At 46.3% G+C, this 1,268-nt stretch overlaps 2 pseudogenes; both read right to left on the bottom strand.

The window, feature by feature from the left end:
* Positions 1 to 636: 636 nt before the first annotated feature.
* On the bottom strand, positions 637 to 755 carry LOC143958394 (5S ribosomal RNA; annotated as a pseudogene).
* A 108-nt stretch (positions 756 to 863) lies between these two features.
* On the bottom strand, positions 864 to 982 carry LOC143958449 (5S ribosomal RNA; annotated as a pseudogene).
* Between the last annotated feature and the right edge of the window lie 286 nt (positions 983 to 1,268).

The raw sequence follows: 1,268 nt of genomic DNA, 5'->3' as shown, positions 1-1,268 counted from the left end.
CATGGGCTCAGTAAGGCTGCATTCATGGGCACAGTAAAACTGCATTTGGTGGGCACAGCGAGGCTACAATAATGGGCACAGTGAGGCTGCAATGGTGGGCACGGTGAGGCCGCTTTTGTGGGCACAGTGAGACTGCATTCACAGGTAGAGTAAAGCTGCATTTGGTGAGCACCCATCCCCTTTACCTTAGTGTATTCTTTCTGTGGAAGGTGGTCCCCCCCCACGTTCTGAGTTCCTGGGGTCCCCCTTGATGATTGTCCACTTACCACTTTTAACTGGAATTTGCATATATATATATATCCCTATGTGACTTCATATCTATATATAATACACTCTTCATCAAATGTTCTTTAAAATGTATAGCTTTCCCTTTCATGAACAAGAAAATAATGACGTTATGCTGTTGGCCTGGTTTTTATTCCCAGTCCAGCCCTGACGGTCTCCCATCCGGGTACTAACCAGGCCTGACCCTGCTTAGCAACCAAGATCAGACGAGATCGGGCGCATTCAGGGTGATATGGCCATAGACGATCTTGCTGGCACTCTCAACCCTCTTGACAAACACCAAGATGGTCACCCCGGCAAACAAGCAAAAAAATAAAACAGGTCGTCGACGCCACCAACATGTTAAAAAAAAGCCTACAGCACCTGGTATTCCCAAGCAGTCTCCCATCCAGGTACAAACCAGGCCCGACCCTGCTTAGCAGCCAAGATCAGACGAGATCAGGTGCATTCAAGGTGATATGGCTGTAGGCGATCTTGCTGGCCACTCTCAACCCTCTTGACAAACGCCAAGATGGTCACCTCGGCAAACAAGCAGAAATATAAAACAGGTCGTCGACGCCAACAACATATTGAAAAAAAGCCTATGGCACCTGGTATTCCCAGGCGGTCTCCCATCCATTTACTAACCAGGCCTGACCCTGCTTGGCATCCAAGATCAGACGAGAATGGGTGCATTCAGGGTGATGTGGCCATAGGTGATCTTGCTGGCCACTCTCAATCCTCTTGACAAATGCCAAGATGGTCATCTCGGCAAACAAGCAGAAAAATAAAACATCAGGTACTAACCAGTGTAGTTCAGAGGTACCCAACCTGCCTCTTACTGCTATACCACTTGTACTCAAACATCCCCATTTCTTACCCTTCTAAAATGAAGAGACCACACCTTAATTTTGGAGTATAAATGGCCATAGCAGACTATTTATTATTCACACCATATAAATAACTCCAATATCAAATATATACCAAAATATCACCTCCGTAAC

This window comes from Lithobates pipiens, unplaced genomic scaffold (genome assembly GCF_037356315.1).
Source record: "Lithobates pipiens isolate NorthernLeopardFrog02 unplaced genomic scaffold, aLitPip1_a1.2 Scaffold_61, whole genome shotgun sequence".
Lineage (NCBI taxonomy): Eukaryota > Metazoa > Chordata > Amphibia > Anura > Ranidae > Lithobates > Lithobates pipiens.
This window is presented reverse-complemented; position numbering and strand designations above follow the sequence as displayed.